The following is a 23,387-nucleotide window of genomic DNA, read 5'->3' on the forward strand; positions in this document are numbered from 1 at the left end:
CTGCTACTCACTTGATCCAGCCACAGCCACCGCCCTTTCTCACTGGACAAGGGCGACAGCTCCTTCACCGTTCTCCCTTTCCTCCCATCATTCTCCAGGCATCACAAATCTGACCAGCAGGGTCTCCCTGGTAAAAGAATCAGCTGCCTAGCCTTAGCTTAGATCCCCAATTCACCTGTGAAACCGTGATCTAACGCCGCCACTCCTTTTGCTGGCAGCTGCAGTAATTCAGGAATGGTCCCGTGCTGTTCATCACCACAGTGACGCAGAAGCTCTCAGAGGCTTTTGCACGTAATGAAGGCTCGGTATGCATTTGTTCAGCTAAAGGAGTTTCTCTTTTAAATTATCCCACTCACTATTAAGTATCCACAATACTTTACACACAAATTGTAAGTGTAAATAAGCAATCAAGGTAAAATAAGAGAATAAATTAGACTCATAAAAATTTCTAAAGGAAATATATTCTGTAGCATTCTTTTGCCTCTGAGATTACATGCTTATCAATATAGCAACATCATAAGCATGCAAAACAAGGCCTTAAGGACAGGCACTCGACTGCTCAGCCTCTCCGCTGACACGGCCACTGGAGGCTCACCTTTGCTGGGAGCACTAATAACACTTCAGAGCCAGGAACGTCATCTCTTTTCTAGAACAATATTATATAAATTACTTGTCCTTCTATACTTGAAAGTATCATTGATGCACTGTCAGAGTGCACATGCCAAGTGGATTCATGGGAAAATGTGCTAAGGCTGGATCTAAAATGGAGAAGGAAAGTAAGCTGAAGGGAAGGTGGGTGAGACAGGATCGGTCACTTTAATATTCCTTTCAGTTTTACTTGGAAGTCCTAATGCTCTTAAAATGAAAGTGAAATTCCAGTCTTTATACTCAGCTCTCTTCACTCCTCTTCTTAATTAATAACCCAGCAATGTTTGAAAGCCACCTGTGTGGGATGCATCCACACTCTCTACACCACCCCACCAACTTCATGTGCTCTATTTTATGTCATGACTTTGAGGAAACTAGCAGGGTCTAACAGATGGTAAACCAAAAATGGTGCTCACTGCTTGAAGACAGAAACACAAACATGTACCTAATTTGATGAAGAATCCTAGAAAAACAGGAAGTTGTTTTTGAAGCTTGGTGAGCCATCATTTACTAAGCACTCTCTCTGTAGCAACAGGTCTCACCCGAGGGACACAGAAACATAAATTAAAGATCGCATTTTTTTAAAGAGTAAAATGGTCTAGTCTCCTTTTCAAAACATATGCCTCAGATGTCCCTTTGACGATTCTCTATCTCAGGGACGTACGAAGATTCCCTCCCCGGTGCCTACTGCCATTCTGTTCCTGCTGACTTAAGTGCTCCATCTAGACCAGTCAGTTGGGAGCACTGAGGACATAGCTACATCCTCCCAGAGGAGTGAAGAATGGAAAATAAGGTGAGAATGAGCTGGTCTAAGGTCTCCACTTACTTTCTACCTCACTCTAAAATACGCCAATTTGAAGACTAACTTGTGTTTCCTTCATCTGGGCTCAAGTTCACTGATACGGGCTTGCACACACAGGGTCACAGTGTGCAGGAACCATCTCCAAGGTGGCCCCAGTGAATCTCACCAGCCTGGCATTCAACCCTTATATAGTCTTCTTCCATGTTAAACAGACCCGACTTTTACATCCAGCAGGATATTGCAGAAATGACAACACTTGACTTCTGAGGCTAGATCACTTAAGATGGCATGGCTTCTCTTTTGCTCTCTCTTGGATCCCTCCGAGTGAAGCCAAGCACAAGGACAAAAGACCTGTCAACACAAGGATCCACCCGGAAGCAGATCCTCCAGTCCCATTCAGACTTCAGATGACTGCATCAACCTGGAAGTAGATCCCCTGGTTCCGTTCAAGTCCTCAGTGGCTGAAATTCTTCTAAGAGAACCTGAGCCACACCACTTGGCTAAGTCACTTCCTGGCTCACAGGAACTCTGGCATATTACATTTTTACAGTTGTTTTAAGATACATGGCTTCTTACTTTTCATTCATCACTTGAATAATCAATTTAAATCTCAGGAGTTAAAATTTTGGATGCAGATAGGAAAGCATTTTACAACCCACATGTAGGGTACAGAAAGTCAGATTGAGGTCTGACAAGACACCTTGTAATGTGGCCATCCAGAATGTGCTCATTTCCTGTTTGACACAGTAGCGAACCAATAAATGCAGTAAAATAAAACTTGGATGCCAAGGATGGTTAGCGGTAATTACTTTTTTGCAACCTCTCTTCCAACCACCAGAGGGCAGGAGTGGCACATTGTTCGTCCTTGACCTGGCACTTGACATATGCCTAAGTAGTCAGAAGGACTAAAGTAAAAGAAAGGAAGGTGCTGGTAATAAAAGGAAGAGATTAATTTTGGCTACAAGCCCCACCAAAGCTTCTTGTAGGTGAAAGCTGAATTACAACACAGAACTTCAAGAGATGGACACAAATTCATAAACAAAGTATACAAGTAACAGAGGCTGAGAACTTCAAGCCAGTGTCACGGAACATACAATCAGAGTACAAGACATATGGCCTAAAATGTTGTGATCTCACATTTCAGGATTACTTCTTTTGCTCTACATACTAATTAGAAATCAGCTGATATTGCTATCTTATTAATGTCTGTTTCTACAGAAAAAATAACTCTGGTACCCTAAATTCAGAATTATTCTCACTCATCTACATGCGATTAGAATTCAACTCCTTGTTTTGTTTAACCAAAACAAATACCACTATCTGCCTGGCTCCCTCCTTTGCAACTGTGGTGCCCAGAAAGGAACAATCACCCTCCCTGGGTCAACAAAACTCAAAGCTATTAAGTGGCTGCAGATGTGACAATGTGACAAAATCCTCTTAAATCTTATCATTTCAAGGACTTTCCACATACTCCATTACCTTCAATGCTGTCTTCCAGCAAATAGTTGACTGAATTCTATTTTAAAGTATCAATCACTTTCTACAGAATTGGAACCTTTCGCCTAATAGCAAAATTAGTAAAACCACTCCCTTTTTTTCTTCAAGTTATTTGGCCACAGCCAGGGACAACTTTCTATTTTATGGGGCCTTCAGCAAATTATGCTTCTTCTATGGTTTATGGTCTGATACCTAAATCAAAGACTTGTGGCTCACAAGTATATTTATATAGCTATAGAGACAGATAACAAATAAAACAGAACCTGAGTATTTAAAAAATGATATCCTTGTGAAAGAGGCTGAGGAAATAAAAGTGTTAACTGTAGACTATTTTGAAAGGCATTTATCAATGCCTCTTATTATTTAAAAAAAATCCCTCCTCCTCGATGACAATGACAGAGGTTGCATGTAGTAAAGAAGCTGCACCAAAGGTGGCCATTGATTGATTGGATGGTAACAATACTAAATCTGGATTTGTGAGGCATAATATCAAGTAGAACAGAGGCACTTGTTTGGGTCAGTGGTTCCCAACACGTGCATGAATTCCTGAATTATGTGCATACTTTTAAATATGTAAGTGCATCAGTACTCTTCAGGGGGTTAGGACTCAGCTTCAAATTCGCTCCTTGTAAGTCCTGAAGTTGAGCACAGTTTAGATCTTGAACTCATCCCTGCCACTTTGCCTGCATTTGAATCTCCTTCAAGTCATCAAGTTTTGATGGTGCTTGTTTTCACTGTTGGCTTTTACTCTCTGTTTTACTGCTGTTCAGAACTCGACTTTCAAAACGGTGTGATAAATTTGCTTTGCTCATCTGTGATGGCAAGAGCTTTGCTGGGGGACTTTAATGCCAACTTCAACATCTGTCCTGTTTTCTTCTGAAGTCTGTTCACATGGACACAAAATAGTTGCAGTGTGTATCACTTTAGCATCACTGCCATACACACAGCCTTAGAAACCAAATCCTATTCAATACAGCCCTGACAGCCATCAGTACAAATTAAAAAGTCAAGCACGCTGTATTTCTGGTATTTTACTTATACTTGTTGGACTGTAGTGCTGATATTTATTCTGGCTTCCAGGCAACAAGAAAAAAATGCTTCTGGAATTTTTATTTCCTCTCCATTTGTGCTGAATGCTTCTGATGAAGAGACAAGGCCACATTAATTCAATGTAAACAACATTAGGTAAGAGAGGAGAAAGCCTCGTCGATGCCACTTAATCTTGCTATGGACAAACTAAGAGTGCTCCAATTAGGTTACAAGCTAATTTCAACATCCATGGATAATTAGTCCAAAATTACAAATCGAACATACATTTCTAAAAACTGCCTGTTCCATAGAAATTTTGTCAATTATTTTAAAGTTTCCATATATAAAAACTTTGCAAGAAACTGGAATTTTGCTTTTTAAGATCGATCTGCAAGAATACAGCATAGCCAAAACATCAAGGCCACCAAAACAATTTGAGAAGAACACTGGAGGCACAGATCTGCCTCCCAGCTCACTCAGAAATGAAAAGAGAAAGCGCCTTCATCTGGCCAAACACAAGCCTAATGCTTCAGTACATGGATTAAGTCCTGTTCAAGAGTGCTTCCCAGGGCTTTAAGTAGTTCATAAGAAAGTCTGAAAAAAATAAAAATAGTGATCGAGTGGTATACATTTTTTGCTGCATTTACAAAACTATTTACTGATAAAATCCATCACTATTTAAACCATAAAATATGAAGCGAATTAAATCCCAACCAGATATACTGGAAATACACTAGAAGAACATAAATTGTTATCAGTCTCCTTACTGGCAATCATTACAAAATAGCATAAATCTGGATTATAACATGATACACTTACGACTGTCACATGCTAAGATGTGGAAAGTAACTTTGCAAAATTTAAGTTTGCACTATTTTTTTTTTCCCTTTCTAACTACTTCTAAAAAAGAATACAGATTGAGCATCCCCTGTCTAAATGGTTGGGACTGAAGGCATCTCAGATGGCAGATTTGGGGATATTTACATAGACATAACTAATTCAGCATCTCTAATCTGAAAAACCAAGATTTGAAACTTTTTGAGGACCAACCTGGCTGGCACAAGTGGTGGAGTTCTTGCCTAGCAAAATCAGGCCTTGACTTCAATTCCCGGTATCAGGATGATAATGATGACAGCAGCTGTAATTACCTAAGTATTTGAGTGCTGACATGATGCTGAAAAAGTGTTCGCTTCTGGAGCATTTTGGCTTTCAGATTTTCAAATCAGGAATGTTCAACCTGAATTATTAAAAGTTAAATTTGGTAAATTATTTGTAATATCAGACTGACATTCCTGAAAGCCAGACCCAATAGAGCCCTGAATGAAAGTTTTTAGCCTTCCTGTGACACTAATGTTACACTGAGATACAGCTAATGATGACAATGATGGTAATACTATCAGAAATGATCAAATGTCAGCTGCTTGCCAGGCACTGTGAGTGACAGGCAGAAACATGTCCCACCCCCTACCCCAGAAGTCCAAGTCCTAATCCCAGAACCTATGACTTTGCACATGTGGTGAAATTCAGATGGAGCGATGGGGCACAGAGATTATTTAAAGGACTCAACATGACCACAGGGTCCTCGCAAGTGGCACAGAGAGGCAGGAGGCAGAGGGAGATGTGGCTGCAGGAAAAGGGTGGGCTTTTTTTTTTGTTTTGTTTTTTGGCAGCACTGGGGTTTGTACTCAGAGCCTCAAGCTTCCTAGGCAGCACTCTTACCACTTGAGCCCTTTTCTTATGATGGGTCTTTTCGAGAGTCTCACAGAACTATTTGCCTGGGGCTGGCTTCACAGCATAATCCTCCTGATCTCTGCCTCCTGAATAGCTAGGATTTTAGATGTAAGACTGATGACTGAGGGAGGAGACCAGGAACCAAGGAAATGGGCAAATTTTAGCTGCCAGAAAAGGTAAGGGAATGGAGTCTGCCTTTGAGCCTATGGGAAGGAATCCAACCTGCCAACACTTTATTTTAGCCCAGTGAGGCATGGGCTCGAGTTCCGGTCCACAGAACTGAAAGCTAAAAGATCTGTGTTGCTGTAAGTCACAAAGTTTTTGGTAATTTTTACAACAGCAACAGAAAGCGAACACGCTGAGTTAAACTCAGGCTACAGTGTACACCTGACGGAGGTGCTTCTGTTAACCCTACTTCACATGGAAAGAAACAGACTTAGGAAGTGAGATGAAGTTCGCCTGTCTGAGGTCACACAGCTGGTTAATCGTCACACCTGGGATCTGTCCACTTGACATCAATGTCAGATGAGGATGATGCCACATCACTGGCTTGAGCATACCTTCACAATCAGAATGCCTCCCACTCATTCACTATCCCAGCCGCACACCCAGTGACGGCTTCCTCCTCCCTTTCCCTGCTCAAACAGCCTTTGGATCATTCTACCTCACACCCATTCTCCACATGTCATGTCTGATGCAGCCACGCTGAAGCAGGTACAAACCACCAGGATAAAAATAGTCTGCCTCACTTCCCTCCTCTCAGCTCGGGTGACATGGAGTCCCACCAAGAATCGGACTCCCATCTTCTACCACTTCTTTGCACAATCTACAAAACCCATCCAAGAGCACTCTGCAGCCCCAAATTCACCCTGCCGCTGTCATTCCCACATCCTTCGTGGAGCCATGACACCTAGAATGTGTGCCTACCAAGTCACATCCACTCCTTAAAAATACCACATCAACACAAAGCCTTGCCCTGCCCTACTGCATTTAGTTTCAGATCCTGAAGACCCAGGTAGGCTGGAGGTGGTGTCACAGCAGTTTTTAAAAACCAAGGCTTTGAGGCCAGCCATTCTGGGCTCAAATCCTAGCTCTGTAAACTTCCTTGCTTTGTAGTCTATCAAGGTCACTTCATTTCTCTGTTGTGAGATTCCCCACCTGCTTGTATGTTGTATGTAACATGGCTTCTTTATAGTTCATCTAAAAGCCCTTTGGGAAAAACGTGTGGTCTCATTTCCCCCAGCAGGGAAATGCTGTTAACACAGCAGGGGTCACCATGCCTCCTCCAGTGGCCCACCTTCTGGCTGCCATCTCTACCATGATGCAAAGTGGCAGACATGCGGTCCACACCCTCATGTTACCTCCTAGGGAAGACTGTAATTAATCTATGGCTAAAAGGTGTAAGAATGCTCTAAGTTAATATAATTGTATGTACATCTGCTATTTGCATATTAGTCTATCAGGCATTGGCCAAAACTTCTTTTGCTTCTTTCCAGAAAACTGTCACTTTTTTTTTTTCATTTTTATGCACGTTTTAGTCTTGGCATACTTAATTTAAAACTTTGAGTAGTTTTGTATAAACATCTGTAGGATGGTTCATAAATTGCTACTATAAAGCAAAACAATTTTCCTTAACTGAAAAAAAAAAAAAAAAAGGAAAAATAATAGTATTCCCCACAGGGAATTATTTCAGGGCTAAATGGATTACGCCCATGGTACAATAGCTGGCACAGATGCTGGGTTCTCACCACAGGTCTCTCGACAAGAGGCTGACCTCGGCAGTGTCAATCTGTTTGGCTGGTCACAATGCTCACTGATCCCTCCCCTCCCTTCTTCCGGGAGGCCGACCCATTGCAGTGCCAAGTTATACCTCCTCCCGTTGGATGCATCACAACTCCCAAACCACCAGAAATCTCTCTCCCTTTAACATCTTTCCCCTTCTCCTCCTAACCTATCTCCTCATCTCCAGATTATGCTTTCCAAACATACTTCACCCACTTAGAAATTATGACTATTGACTGCCCTGTAAAAGGACCAGCTCTGTAGCGGGGGAAGCCTCCAGCACAGGCTTCTTCAGCAAATCCCTCTTCCTTATAATCACACCAATGGAAAAGGCCAACAAAAACCCGTGAGATTACTTTTTACCAGTGCAAACATTCAAAGGCACGCCTGCAGTTACTTTCCTACAAAACTCAAAGTTTCTTGAGAGCACAGAACCATGTAGTAGTTAGTATCACCTTCGTGTTTCCCCACACTCAGTTTGGGTTCTGTAAGCTACTGAATGGAGGGCTGAACTGCAGCTGAGTACCAGTCAACAAAAGCATGTTCTTGTCCACTCCCCGCCAATCGCGGCACTAAAGGACAGACACCATGCATTCATCCTTGCTTACAGTGAAACAGCACCACTGCACTGCTCTCAGGGTTTCAGCAACATTACCTAATTATCTTAATTATCTGTGATCAACAAACTAATGCACTCTTTGGAAGGCTTTTAAAAATACCATAATAACAATCCAGACACACTGACGTTTTCTGTATTATCTTTTGTTATATCAAGCAACGTTACAAAGTTACTGTGCTTCATTCAACAAGAAATTTCAAGTATCTTTAAAAGACAATCCCGTACCGCTGTTCCACTTCATTTAACTGCAGTCTTCCCATTTAATAATCTTAGTTTATTGCTAAATTTGAGTTGTGTGGCCAAAATTGGCTATCAAATAGTCCATTTATCTAGGCCATCTTAAGTAAAAGGGGAATTTTATTCTATTTAATTTTTCACCTGTTTTCTAGAATGGTAAGGAATTTGAATCGATCACTGTAAGATAACTGGAAGACTTTCATAAGCTGACCAAACATGTTCTTTCAACTCTCTGCCCGCCCACGTGGAGCACACAAACTTTCTTGTGTGTTCTGAGCCCTGACTGTGTGTAGCCAGCACTGTGGGGTTGTGACTTGGATCCCCAGGCTCCACGTCACAGGATCCGGCCTGGCTGGCTGCAGGTGAGCCTGAACTTAAACTTTGTTGCGATACTTTGGCCAGAGCCACAAGTGACCACCAAGTGCAGCCTAAGGAATCAACTTCAAACAAAACGAATATAATGGAGTTCAAAGATACATATTTTAAAAATATGAATGTTATTCTATGGTTACTCACTTGATCTTTAAAACCCATGTTACCAACACATTGTACGCAGGTGGCTTTGAAGTCTGATTTCAGCATTCATTGCACTCTCCCACCTGACCAGTCCTCTAGCTCAGCCAAAGTAGCAACACAGGTTCCACTCTAAACATGTTTACTCCTCAGAATCCAACAAAATCATTCCCTATCTGCTGTTGCCAACGTAAGACCCGTTTTCTGGATTAGCCTACAAAACAACCCCCTGTGTTTTTATTCTTACATGAAGCACCTCGTGGGCCTAACAGTCTTGAGAAGGGAACGCCCTTGACTGCTGCCAAATGGCCTAGTCTTCCAGAGGAAATTTAAATCCCAGAAGTGATTTAAGGTCTACCTTCAGCTGCTGAGCCCTTGTGGATTCAACAACAAACACACCTAGATCTCCAAGCTGCAGGTTTGAGATTTGCTTGCTACCTCTGGCACTTCATGCCCTAAAAACATCACTGGCACAGGCATAAAAAAGAAGCATGTAACATTAACTGGCTATGGGGGAGGGGTCTGAAAGATTTCTCTTTAATTAAACACCACGTTTCCACTAAGTTGTCACTGCTGTGAGTTCTGACAAGTAAGAGGTACACACACAGCTCCTCTGGAATTAACCTGCCTTTGGCTCCTGCAAGGAGCCCCCCTCTCGCCCACAGTCCAGAGGCTAAAACCTCTATATGGGGCCAATGCTTTGGAAGGTTCCATCATCTCTCAAGTTTCTCTTCAGTCTTTAGCCACATGCACAGATTTACAAAGCTGAGATCCTGTACCTCATAAATGCTGTCTACATAAGTGATGTAAATTATCTATATAAATAATACCATTAAGCAGAGGCCCTGGCAATTGTGCGTGGGATGAGAACAGAAGGGAAAAGTACCCAGGAATTCTGCACTTAGATAAGTCACTTTCACATTTAACAACTGCACTCAAGAAGCTGACTTTTCAGTGCAGTGCAGGGGAATTAAACGTCCTCCTCAAAAACATACCATCATCCTTCCAAAAGAAGGCAAAGCGTCACTGCAGTGACGGTCACACAGATGTAGGACTCACCCTTCTTCACCCTGAGCATTCGGTTCCAACTCCTGAACCTACTAAACCAAGACAGACAGGGTTTCCTACAGTCCAACAAGTTAGGCACAACATAGCCTACTAGAAATAAATAATTCCACTTTTTGGTTGTTTTTAAGGAAGCAACTCACAGACATTGTAGAGTGTGATTCCTTTGTACAGATGAGCAAACAGCCAGGATGGCACACTGATGACAGTGACAGGGAGGAAGGCCAGTTGAGTCAGAGCCCTGCCAGCTCAGCCCAGGACAGACCTCCATCAACCTCAATAAGCAGAAGCCAGCAGGCTCCCAAGGCCACCAACCATGTCACTCTACTACCAACCTTGTCCTGAAAACTGAGAATAAAATGGCGTGCCACTTGGTGCAACCCCATGTCACACCCATCTCTCTGGATGCAGATCCCTCTTTTCTACCAAATGAGGGTGCCAGCCTCAGGGTCAGTAAGCCCTGAGCACAGCAGTGTCTTTAGCTAACAATAGGTCAGTGTGACATCCCACTATCTCTGCAGTGTCCATGCCAAGAACAAGGAATTGTGAGCAAAATGTACTATAAAAGGGAAATCAAACCAATTCCTGTCTGCACTCATTCATGAATACATGGTATTCCAGGAGTGCATCCTCAACTCCTTCCACGTCGAGCACACCCAGGAAATGACAACACTTGCACTGGAGTGGCCAAGGACACAGCAGGGGGTGCGACTCCAGCCCTGAGGGTGGGTGGGGTGAGCGTCTGAGCTGATCGAGTCACACCACACTGCCATGAGGAACACGCTGCTCATGGTCAAAGCTGGGCTTGCACCTCCACGGTGACTCACAGACTGTGCCATCGGTCACACAGAGATTAGCAATGGAAGCCAGCCATCCTACCATTATAAAGTACACAGCGCTGAGCAAGAACTTGCAAATGTACCCACAGTCACAACTTCTCAAGTACACGTGAGCATGGGCTGACTGTTCTCCACTATAAGCTGAAAATGAGAGACAGAAGGGAGCCATCCTTGGGCATGCTGGAGTGCACGTGTGCTCCTGCACGCTTTTAAACCACTGCTGTGGATCACTTGAACATATCACCAAGATGAAGGCAAAGCTTCTTCCTGAGGGCAACACAGTACTGGAGCGCGCTGCGTGGGTCAGGGTAGGAGGTGGTTCAGGGCTTCCTCCCATGTTGAAGGAAAGCTCTTCTGCATGACGACTGTCTAACACCCTCCCCTCGGTTTCCTTGTCTATCATATGTAGTATGTTCTTCTTCATGGGTGGTTTTGGGCAGTGCTGAGGATTGAACTCAGAGCCTTGTGCATGTTAGGCAAGTGTTCTGGCACTGAGCTATACCCCCAGCCACGTTTGTTTGGAGTGCTTGTGTTTTGGTGAAGATTACAGACAATAATGAAACCAGATTTCTACCATGCTCGTCTGGTACTGAAATACACTCAAAAGGCATACTAATAATCCTTGATACAGATCTGTACTGCACTTTTGTTTACTCAACATTAATTAATGCATCTTTTTACAAAGTACCTGTACTCGACATCTTTAAAGTTGCATAGACAGTTGATAACAATGCTCTACTACTTGAGTCACACCCCCAGCCCTTTTTTACTTCAGTTAGTTTTCAAGCAGGGTCTTGCTTTTTTGCCCAGGGCCTCATGCTTGCTAGGCAGGGTCTCTACCGTGGTAGCCCTGCCGCCAGCCCCAAAATATTCTAAAGTGTTTACAAATTCAAGTAAAACTTCTCATTACAAAATAATTCTGAACACTGGCTATAGTTACCTATTTGGCATGAGTTGCTTCTTTAGAAGTCTTGAACCGGACAGTGATGGCCACATGTGGATTTGTTTTTACATGCATAAATCTATACAAATAAATAAAAATGCAAACAAGTGACACCTCAGTGTGAAAGAAGTGAACAGGACATGGCATCCTGCAGGTGGATCTCACTCTAGCTAAACTCTGCTACAATAAGCTGAGTAACCCAGCTGTCTGTCACCTTAGCCCTCAACGTTATCAGCTCCTCAATCGGCAAGGTCCAACAGGTGGGCAGAATGGCCTGCAAGTGTGCTGTAGGTGCACAGACCATGAGTCCAAAAGGGGACAGTATTTTTCAGGATCATGAAAAACCTATAGCCCAAAGGGCAATAACCGGATCATTGTGAAGTAAGAAGGAAGTAACAGATACAATGTCAGAAATAAGTGTTTTGTGGCATTGGGCTTTGAACTTAAGGCTTTGCACTTCCCAGCAGATACTCTACTGCTTGAACCACTCCCTCACAGCCCAGAAAAAAAATTTTTCAAAAAGTAAAGTTCAAGTCATTAATATGACAAGATTATCAATAAGATAATATTCATAGATATTTAATGTTTTTGTAGTGAAAGTGATGGTAAAGTTTACTAGAAAGGGAATACACTTTCAATACACTGACAGTGGGTCATCTCTAGAGAGACAGAAAGAGAATGACTAGATATTTAATTTTTAAGTCACCAAGTTAGGACTTGGGAAAATATGCTCAAAGCATTGTCTTCCAAATTTTGATGTAATCTTCTTATAATCACTTCATGAGTACCTCAACAGAAGTAAACTGATAAAAAAGCCCTGCTCTGAGAGCCCACTGCTATTAGAAGCTTCTTGTTGCCAGACAAATATCATGACTTTTTAATTGCTATTTTTTCAACTTCTATATTAAATGAGACATATCCACAAATCAAATTAGACCTTCGGTTGGGTTTTCATGCTTCTACAGATGAATTTATTAAAAACAAGTCCCTTTTCTTGTGATCTGGAGAATTATTTCTGAGCTACAATGCCTATGCTTATTCATTTTATAGTTTTAAAAACTGTGTTTAGGAAAAATCATCTCAAACTCAGTTTCCATAGGGGAAATCATTGCTATAGCAATAGCAGCCTGAGTTTCTATGACCTGAAAGGTAAAAAACTCACATTTCTAACACTGAGAAATTAAGGACCTGGTTTCTCATGGCAGAGAGCACAGGACAGTAGTTCTTGACCTTCTGTCACTGCTGCCACGAACTTGGGCCCCCACGGTGCCCAGCCTTAAAGGAAAAACGTGGTGTGTGTTGAAATGATAGGGTTGGTTACTATAAATCAAGCATGGTTTAAGGCTACCCTCCAGGCTGGTGTTCCTCTTCTGCTCATGTTCCTCAGAGCTAAAAGAGTTAGGGGGACAGTGACACCCTCAAACAGTGAGTGACCTGTGCTAGTACAACACCATAGCACCACGCGACCACCATTGAAACGGTAACAAAACCCCGCTGGTGCCAGCCAGCACTGGTTTCATCCCAGCCTCAATCATGTCTGGCTCCGGTCTTCTTCTGAGGACCAGCCTTCTTACTGTGCTGATGGGCAGAGGTTAGAAACTATTAGTGGGGGGACTAAAACTTATTTTTTTTCCTAAACAGATGACAAAATTGTGAGTATATGAGTGTGTATACATGAAAGGGAGTCAGAAGCAATTTGCAAGTGCTTTCTCCTAGTCACTTGTCTCTTGCTCCTCTTAATCTTTTACACAGAGTAAAATTTATACATAGTAAAATGTATACAGAGCAAAAACTTACACAGTAAAACTTTTATACACAGTAAAAATTGTCAGTTTTGAGGAGTTCAACTTACCAATTTTTTTCTACTTACAAACTATGCTTTTGGTGTCATCGCTAAGAAATCTTTACCTAACCCTAGATCACAAAGATTATCTGATGTTTTCTTCTAGCAGTTTTATAGTTTCAAATTTAGGTGTATATTGCATTTCATTGCTAGCCATCAAACCCAGGGCCTTGTATATGCGAGGTAAGCACTTTACCACTGACCTTCATCTCCGCCCTATTTTTATTTTTATATAAACTATATAAGGTAAGAGAAAAAGTTCTCTCTGTTCTATGAATGTCCAGACGTGCTAGGGCTATCGTGACAACAGACTAACCTTTTCCATTGCAATGTCTTTGCATCTTTGCCTCCTCTTCCCCCTCAAAAAAAAAATAGCGTACTGACCATGTACGTGGGGCTTCTTTTGGCCAGTAGGTATGGTTCTATTTACCTTCTTCTCACTGATGCTGTCTTGATAACTTACAGTAAGTTTTGAAATCAAGGCAATATGAATCCTCATACTTTGTTCTTTTTCAAAATAAATATATAGCTATAAATTCACACAACATGTAGAAAGCTACACCAAACATTCTGTTTAAAAGAATTTGGCGGGGGGGTGGCTGGGGGTTGTTTAGGGAACAAACATGCATGAGCCACAGCCCAGCTCTTCACCAAGCACTCTTTAGCCCACAGATAATATTGGAGCCCTCTTCATTCTTATATTAAAAAAAATTTTAGTCTTCCCAAAGGCAAAGAAACCGATGGCCTCCACAGTTTCCATAAAGTCTTCACAGTGACAGCGCTCACCTGTTATCTATTTTTCTTATCCTCTCAGTCTGTTCAGGCATAACGGACATGCCAGTCCTCAAGCCAGGGTGAAGCTACTTCTTTCTAGCATGTCCCCTATGAGCCACACCAAAGTGTTTGGGGATTCTCTCTATAACAGGGGAAAGGAAAAGGACAGGAGAAATAGCTCAATTGTTCATTTTAACTACTATTTCCATTTTACATCTCAAATGTAGAAAACAAACCATCACTTGATTAAAGATTTTATGAAATTCTGCAATTGTCTGATTAGCCAAACACCAAAAGACACAGCAACAGTAGCAGACCACCACCCTTGTGGTCAATAAGGATTTGACCACTGTGGGCTTTTTAACCACATAGGCTAGGACAGTCGTCCTCAACCATCTGCCAGTAGAGCAGGCTACTTGCTTTGGGACCAAGGTATGTAAGGAAAGACAGAAAACCATGGTTTCAGAAAACCATGTGGTCTCAGAAATGAAGGATGACACGTTTCTCATAAAACCATTAGAGGGAGACTTCCATCGTAGTTAGCACAGAAAGTTATCCTGGATTGAATGACAAACAAAAAACCCTAGATAATTATAGCACAGAGGCCTTTTCCCTCTACAGTCTGTGGGTGGGGGGAGGCTCAATAAACACATACAAGTGACACATCAAAACTTAACATGTAAAAGAAAGGTAATGCATTATTCATTTGATGTTGTCAAAGCTAGGTTTAAAATTAATCTCCTACATAACAAATAACATGGGCTATCCCCCTTCCCCCATTCCACTTTGAGAGATTAAGAACAAACCTATGAAAGGTGTCTCACTGTTAAAAGTTCTACCTGAGTTTCCTACAGTTTGACAAAGTTAAAGCCAATGAGAAAGAGAAAAGGTGAGATTAGGAAACTTCTGAATTGCTGCCTCCCCCACGTGGTCAAATGGTTTTACCTTACTTGTTCCTACACTCCCAACTCCTCCCACTCAGAAAGAGCATTTCCAAGGATAAGCATTATACAGGGCTTAGTTTTTAATTCAAGGAGGACAAAGAAACATTCCCAGTTAAGCCAACCACAAAAAGGTATTTGGGTCATACAGCAAAGGTCACATATTTGAATTGTACCAATGAATGAAAACAGAGCAATTCATGACTCTCAGCTCTGGTTTTCATACTTTAAGGCAGGATGACATGTGGCTGCTTCCTAAAATGGTTCACTCTGGGCTAGAGGTTACTCAGCTGGGACACAGAGTCAGAAAAGACCGTTAGCAATGGATAATAAATACTGATAAACATTAATGCATCTTTTTTATCGACTGCCCTTCCTTGTATGTGTAGTACTTAACGTTCATTTCTAACCTCACACCACTCTTAACAAATGGCAATGACAGGGCTGGTGGCATGGCTCAAGTGGTAGAGCACCTGCCTAGCGAGTGCCAAGGCCCTGAAGTTCAAAGGATGAGAATGACACAAACAGGTTACCAAAAAGGAGAGCAGAAAGTTACACCAAAAAGAAGTAAAAGCACTGTGAGTGATCAGCACTGGCCACAAAATGCTTGATCCAAGCACTATCTAAGATACTGTGGCCCTACCTGAATGGGAGCCACTGATGGTATCACAGGACGGAAGACAAGACTGAGACCTTAAGAGTCAGCAAATGCAAGGTTGCCAAAAAGAAATCCTTACAAATGGGCTCTCCAAATTACACTATTTCCTGTGTTGATACATCTAGTTTCACATTTTACTGTGCATGAAACCAGGCTCACCTTATCGATGTGTACATTTAATGGAGTACTCTGTTTTCCCAGAAGTTGGTATTAAACTTCTGATGAATTCTTCTGTGTTTTGGGAGGCACTGTGACACTCCAGTCTGTCACTGGCAGGCAGAGCCGGCTGAGCGTGGTTCTAACAATCCCTGAAACTGATGGAGGCCAGGAGACTGTAGGCCTCGCCAGTCCTGGGCAGGGAGCGGGCACAGGTTCCCTTCAATGTAATGTCAGCAGGAGTCAAGTAGGCCAGTAATGCCAACTTCATTCATTCATTTATTCACTTGTGGTGGCTTTAAATAACAAACATTTTTTTTTTTTTTTGGTTACTTTTAAACAGCTATTAATAGACCTTTGCTCAGGTTCAAAAATAAAACTCAAACTCAGACACTGGTCTTTAAGTTAGCCACCTGGATGTAAAGTAGCTGTAGAACATTCCCAAGGCAGTTATAAACCCATTACTGATAGCTCAATTTTTCTTGAAGTGTAAAATGAGGAAAAGATGCCTGCCGCGTTTCTAGGACTAGGAACAGAATAAAATTAATTCACTAATTTATTTTATCTTTGGTCAATTGTTTTAAAACAAGAAATACTATCTTGTTATTTGAGTTCTACTAGGTGTCATTACCTTTAAAAATATCACTTCAATCTTAACGGCAGCTGTTAATTCCACTTTACAGAAAAAGACATGGCTAGAATTAGGTCTGGGGTTCAAATACATGTCCCACTGATCCCAAAACCTGACTCTCCCCACTTCACCCAGTTGTCTCCACTTATCAACCCACTACTTACTCATTGCTTGTTTGTCTCTTGCCTTGTTTTTGAAGACAAACACTCATATAGGACAGCTCAAAACTTGGTGCTCTCTGCTCCTATTGCTGCCATTACTGTCATTGTCCTCTCATCTGAAGGGCTCGTTCTTGTTGCTGTTACTATCTGAAAAGTAGCATTATGAAAACCAGAATGTGTGGCGTGTGAGTGTACACAGTGGGGGAATACAGGGGAGATGCAGATTTTTAAGTGAATTTAAATAAAGACGAGTGCTAGTCTGCTTTCCATCACTGTAACAGAACACCTGTGATGAACACCCTGAACGGAAGAAAGGCTTGTTTAGGTCCCCTGGTTTTTGGTCCATGGAGAGGCAGTCCAAGTTGACAGAAGCATATGGTGGAGGAAACCTGCTCCCTTATGGTGGCCAGGGTGCAATGAGGGACAGGAAAGGGCCAGGACCCCAATATCTGGTCAAGGGCACACACTCAATAGCCTAACTCCCTTCCCTTAGGCCCCACCCCCAAGAGTTCCACTGTTTCCCAATGGTGCCACAGACTAGGGGTCAAGCCTTCAGCATCCAGGCCTCTGGAGGACAGTCAAGATCCAACTATAGCAACAAATATTCTGGCACCAATTTCATTTCTCCCACCCAACAGGAATTGCTACAGAACTATTTCTTTGTAAATCAATGCAATAAACTGCCTTCAATTCAGAGTCTAGTAGTTTCCACAAATGCACTTGCCATGATTGATTTGTTTCATTTGCAGAGTAAAAAAATATAGCTTACTTTAATTGTACAAACTGTGAACTTTTAGTTTGTGCTAGAATAACCTATTTGCACACAAAAGAATTTTTTTCCAGGAATCAAATCCAAATACACAATTTCAAAGAAAAGTGAATCTCAAGCCCCATTAAACCAACCAAAGGGAATACTTTCAGCATAAACAAAGTAAAATGGCAGCCAGCAGATGGCTTTCTGTTGATCTGAAAACATTTTAATCCTGAAGCTAATCTGAAGATGTCTCTATTCAAAACACATGGCTTTATGGATTAAAATCTACATTTTGAGGAAATCAACAAGTCCTTCTAGAGCAGGGGGAGGGAGGGAACAACACATAGAAGACTTCGTCTGGTATGAAGGAGAATTCAGTCTCTCCACTAACTGGTACCACACCGTCTAACTAGAACAGGAGCACGCCTGTACTAAGGAGAACCATGACTAATGCTATGACCACAGGTGCCATACAGGACAAGTACAAGGAGGACAGGGCAGCATCAAGAGCTATCACTTTCCCCAGCAGTATCTACCTTCCCTGGAGAGGAAAGCTGATCCAGATTTAGGGGTCTTATGGGCTATGCCACAAGACAGAAAGGAGTGTAAGGAATCTGAGATCCATGGAGCTGAGATGATAAAAGGACCACGAGTGTGGCTTATTGTTACCACCTCAGGGCTCTCCAGCTCTTTTGTAAGAACCCCTCTGCTATCAGGCTGGAGCATTAAGCTGTGCCTCTGCTGTACTCTTGCAGGGTCAAGAACAGTCTGGGACTAGCCAATTCATACAATTCAATCCACTACCTCTGGCTCCATCCTCCCATCCATCATCACGTTCTTCCTTGGGGACTGAGACCTGGGTGGAGAGATGGGCAGAGCCGTGCAGTCTCAGTGGCTGCACTCCAGAGACTGCAGAGGCTCCCACTGCCAGTGGCCGGGGTTCCAATGGTGCCCACAAGCTGGCTGTACAGCAGTCCTCACAAGAGGCAGGCTCATAATAAACAGCTTCTTTTGATGAAGTTTGTACTTTGACAAATACAAACTGTGAGCCTGGGAGGTTTAGGCAGGTAGTTCTGGCAGGCGCTTGGGCTATTCCTCCAGCAACCAAGTTTTGTTTTTCTGTTCCCAGAGCTTGTGCAAGTTTTGTTTTCTGTTCCCAGAGCTTGTGCATGAGACCAACAGAAGCACAGCAGGCAAGCAAGAAAGGTTCCCTTCCACCTCTCTTAGACCTTGCGACGGCTGCATACATGCAGACCTGCTCCAACCAAGTGTGTCATGGAATCCCAGGGAAAATGATGTTAACACAGTATCTAGCCAGGCTCAAGGATTTCGGTTATTTTTACCAGTGACTTCAATACAGTCCCACATATTAAACACATTACATGACAGAAATGCTCATGAAGAAAAACCCAGTCTCTAAAGCAGTCACAATCTCAATTTCCAGTAATTAGACTCTTTCAATTTCAGTCAGCACCCAGCCAGGCAGGGACACTAATCTCGGTGAGAGATGGCATCAAAAGCAGATGAAGAGCCGGGTACTGGTGGCTCACGTCTGCAATCCTAGTTACTTGGGAGGCTCAGACTTGGGAGGATCTTGGTTCAAGGCCAGCCCAAGCAAATAGTTCACGAGACCCCCATCTCCAAAATAACCAGAGCAAATGGACTGGAGGTGTGGCTCAAGTCGTAGAGGGCCCACTTTGCAAGTGCAAAGCTCTTGAGCTTCAAACTCCAGTCCCACCAAAAAAAAAAAAAAAAAAAAAAAAAAGAGCAGATAAGGTAGCAGCCAAATATAATCCCAAAACAAATTAGATGGCAAACCCATCACTGGGGACCAGCATGGTCCCCTGTGGACCAGCATGGAGATTTGATTTGCCTAATCTAAAAGGATGCTGCACCTCTGAGTCAATGGAAGGCAGCTGACCTTGTCCATGATGAAGCACTGACTGCCTGGGGGAGGAGGCGTTCTGCTTCTTATTTGAGGCAATATGGCTTCATCTGCTTCAGCTGATACTTCCTATCTACTCCATCCTAATCGTTAATCATAAAGATATTTTTAAAACTTTTCAATAGTTTTATATAGAGTTCAAACAGTCTTACATTAAAAATGCTACTGGGACAGCCAAACTATCATTTGGCAAAAACTAAAATTGGGTTCTATAGGTAAGGTCATTTCCAGATGGAGTGGAAACAGCAAAGTATAAACACTTAGAAGGAAAGATGGCTGTTTTTTTTTTTTGTGGGAGGTAACTGGGAATTGAACCCAGGGCCTCATGCATGTTAGGCAAACATTCAACCACTGAGCTACATCCCCAGCCCCAAGAGGGCTATTTTTATGACCTAAGGGTAAATTCAGCATGACACCAAAAGCAGAACCCAGAAAAGAAAGAGTGACAGATCTGACTACATTAGAACAAACACTTTGCTGGCAAGAACAAAATGATATGGAAAATGCCAAGGGCAAAACTAATTTACTCAGAATCACTTAACTCAAGGGCTATAGTTAATAAAATTGCATTTTATTAGAATTCTTAAGTAAGTAATAGACTTTAGCTGCTCTGGTGTGAGGTGACACATAAGTCTAATCATTTTTACTGTCTATATGCATCCCATGACGTCATCTTATAAGCCTCAAATACACACAATAGAGTCTATTTTTAAATCAATTAAACATTTCTGTTTGTTTGATAACAGACAGAAATGGACACTGACGACTGTCTGGAGACCAACTTGGGACTGACCTCAAAAGTAGGCCTGCTTTCTTTTTGACCCTATTGATCTACTGCTAATAATTTATCCTATGAAAGCAATTTTCTTATCAAGGTTCCCCTCTGTATCACTGTTGACAAAAGCAAAAATCTGTTCAATGAAATAATCCGCTGCCATTAGCACAGCAGTGACAAGTGTGTCCATTGACACAACAGACAGGCACAGTGTACTAGAACATGAGAAAGGAATCGAGAAGAAGGTGCCTGTGCAGGACTCCCACATCTCTCCCCGTCACTCAACAGGGTGGTGCAGTCATGACTGCACCTCTGCAACAGAAGGTGAGCAGTTGAGCCTCGAGCTATGTGCTAAAGATGGCAGAGTTGATACTGGCCCAAGTCCTGAAGGATGCACTGAGTAGAAACAGGCCCTGCCTGACCCTGGTCTGGAATGTGTACCCTAGACTGCTGTGTGAGCAAAAACCACACTTCTGCCATCTTTGTGCCATTACGTTTTGAGCCTATTTTCAGTACCCTGACCTACCCAACAAAGCAGGGTACCAACAGCTTTTAAAGAAACCTATATGCATAGATCAATATCACCATTTCTATTCTTTTTTTGAGATAGGGTCTCCCTAGGTAACACAGGCTGGCCTCCAACTCGCAATCCTCCTGCCTCAGCCTCCCGAGTACAGGGACTCCCAGCTAGCTAAATATCTCAACAGTATAGGAAACACACACATCGACCTTACCTGTGTGATATTTAACCATCCTGCTGACACAGTTGTATATTCTCACTGCCACACATCACTGTACTGGAACACAGTCTATCTACCCACTCCTGGCGGGCATGTGGGCAGCTTCCAGCTCAGGGCTACTGCTAATACAGTCTTGCGCGCGTCTTCTGATGAACATTTGCACATGGTCCTACCAGGTGCTTTCTTGAGAAGGAGCAGTTAGGTCTTAGGTCTTGGACTGCACTTGCTCGGCCTTCAGATACCACCACACAGCATCCAAACTAAACACATCTCTACCCACAGGACCTCCAGCCAGGCTGTGTCTGCATCAACACTTGATTTTCCAACTTTTTTTTTTTTTCCACCACGGCCACTGCAGTGGGAAGCACCATCCACTTCTAATCATTCTCATAACAAAATGTATTATTATCTAAAATTAAAAGACGCTCAGTAAGTTACAGTGCATCCCTAAAAGGAAATTCGATGATTTCAAAATTTTACATAAAATGTGGTCTCAATGATGTAAAATACTGTCTAGAAAATAAGAAAGAAGATGGGTGGACACTTTGTAGTGTGATCTACTGCAGACACTCCCTGCATTAAAGTAAAGTACTCTCCGGAAACACAGCCTAGGTGTAGCTGCCCTGACTTCTGCACAGTGTTACCCTGGCTCTCCCTAACCTTGCTAGCCCTATGTCAGCCTAGATGCTAGAAGTGAGCTATGTCCAAACCCTCTTCGGTGACTTTGCAACTTTTAGACTTCGTCCTCATCTGTAAGCAGGGAGGTGGAAGTTCAATGAGAGAAAAACCACGTGCATATGTGGCGGGCTGGACAGTCTGACACCTAAGCTGTACTATCTCTACTACTTCTGCCACTGCTGCCACAGCACTGCCACCATGTCTCCTACCTAACAGCAGACAGGCAAGGACAAGACACCACTGACCTCCCGAGGGACAGAGGCAGCACCTGTACCACAGTTCATCTGAGCCTGTTCTCCAAGAGTGACTAACAGCTCATCATCTCAGGCCACATGGCTGTGGGGTCTCAAGTGACCTTCTCTACACTCACTCCAAGTGCAAATGGAGAGACACGCCCCCATCATGCAAAGCACAGGACTGAAAGTTGACACCATTTTATATCTGTGAACGAATTACGATGTGCAATACCCTCCTAACTAACCTCCCTCCATCCGTCAGGCTTCTCCAGCTTCCTCTCATGGGAAGAGAGTTTCAAAACAGAAATGTGATCTCCCCCTCTCCTGACCTTAGATAAACATGGAAATCTTCAGCGTCACCTTCCTGGTCCACACCTACCTCTCAGCCAGCCGCCTTCCCTGTGTCCCTCCAAGCTACCATGCTGCCTCCTCCGCACGCTGGCAAGTCCTGTCTATGGCTGGTGTGGCCCGCCATCCATTCTTGGCATGATTCCTCCTTCTCCTTTGGATGTCAGGTGAGGCAAGGTCCTGGATACCGCATTCCTCTTCCTTACCAAGCTTACCACCACTGTAATCCTACATTCATCTGTGACAACTGGTTTCATGACTTCCTCCCACCAAAGTGAAGACCCATGAGGACGGTGACCATGTCTGTGTGCTCAGAACACAGTCAAGAACACACTGCCAGTGTACACTGGAGGCTGACTAACCATCTGTGGTTGGCTGAACAAAAGGAATGCATAGAAGAAATGAGATGAAGACTGGACCAACACAGGTCAGACTGAGAGGGAAGCAAGGATTCTCAGCTATCAGCATGGCTGAGAATCACGAACACAAAATTACCTCAGCATCAGGCTGAATCGGCCCCTACATTTTCAAAGCAAAAAAAAAAAAAAAGTCCCAGAAGACTTGCCGTCTTAGGTGAGCCAACATTAAATCAAGTCTTCTACACAGGCTCCTGAATCTGGTAAGCTGAGGACACCTTCACCACCTCCTCAGAGGCTGCTTCCACTCGCCCTTCTGAAACACCTTCTTCTTCACTCTCTGCCTGGACTCTTAGTGACCAGCCACTGCTCCAAGGTCACCCTGGAGACTGCTGTCCTCACCCGCCTCTATACAAAGTGTAGACACAGCAGTGGGGTGGGGGTGTGTGACTACATCAGTTGTCTAATGAAATGCCATGTGTACAGGGACTGGTTACTAACTTTCTGGATGAATAGATGCTTGACAATTGTAGGGTTTTTTTTTTTTTTGGCAGTAGAAAGATAATATATAGAAGTTTTTAAACCAATGGCTTGATAAATTTAGTAACTCAATTTCAGAAAAACATAAGAAAGGACACACAATAATAGATAGGAGTAACAAATCAAAGGACCGATGATGCAAACAA

The 23,387-nt window shown here is 42.8% G+C and overlaps 1 protein-coding gene across 41 annotated transcripts in view; it reads right to left on the reverse strand.

The window, feature by feature from the left end:
* Plekha5 (pleckstrin homology domain containing A5) overlaps positions 1-23,387 on the reverse strand; it is a 201,834-nt gene that overhangs the window by 140,164 nt on the left and 38,283 nt on the right. Inside the window, exon 4 of one of the 41 annotated variants that reach the window (XR_012448820.1) lies at positions 176-17,016. The exons of 39 other annotated variants lie outside the window; for them this stretch is intronic. The gene's annotated coding sequence lies outside the window, so the exon portion shown is untranslated. Of the gene's footprint in view, positions 1-175; positions 17,017-23,387 lie in introns of those variants that run through there. One more of the 41 variants, XM_074075960.1, reaches the window with a different exon arrangement.

The sequence above is a fragment of the Castor canadensis genome, chromosome 6 (assembly GCF_047511655.1).
Source record: "Castor canadensis chromosome 6, mCasCan1.hap1v2, whole genome shotgun sequence".
Classification (NCBI taxonomy): Eukaryota; Metazoa; Chordata; class Mammalia; order Rodentia; family Castoridae; genus Castor; species Castor canadensis.